The sequence below is a fragment of the Calidris pugnax genome, unplaced genomic scaffold (assembly GCF_001431845.1).
Source record: "Calidris pugnax isolate Ruff unplaced genomic scaffold, ASM143184v1 scaffold144, whole genome shotgun sequence".
Taxonomy (NCBI): Eukaryota; Metazoa; Chordata; class Aves; order Charadriiformes; family Scolopacidae; genus Calidris; species Calidris pugnax.
The window spans coordinates 5472797-5473116 of record NW_015090911.1 but is presented as its reverse complement, the minus strand read 5'-3'; the positions used below and the strand labels follow the sequence as shown (position 1 = coordinate 5473116).

Below are 320 nucleotides of genomic sequence, written 5' to 3'. Positions count from 1 at the left end.
TTACCCACCGTGGGGCTATGGTCAAGGGGTTTGGCTGGGATTTGGGGTTACTCCTGTTTTCTGTTTGTTTTTTTTTAAAGCTGTGGAGGGGGTGGCTGCTCTGGGCGGTGTTTATGTCCGTGTTTGTTTGCCCTCTTCTGCTGGAAGCAGGGTGGGGGTGTGTGTGTTTGCGTGTTTTTCTCAAAAGGCTTCTGAATGCCAGCGCTTTTCTCAAGCCATATAAGAAGGCTTGGAGTGACTAGCAGCCTAGGTAAAGGGTGTGATAGTTTCTCTGCTGTTGGAGAGTGTAAATAAGCTTTTTTTTTTTTTTTTTTTTTTTT

The 320-nt window shown here is 45.3% G+C and overlaps 1 protein-coding gene across 1 annotated transcript in view; it reads left to right on the top strand.

The window, feature by feature from the left end:
• Positions 1-320, top strand: part of EPG5 (ectopic P-granules autophagy protein 5 homolog (C. elegans)) — a 62986-nt gene that overhangs the window by 428 nt on the left and 62238 nt on the right. The window lies entirely within an intron of this gene.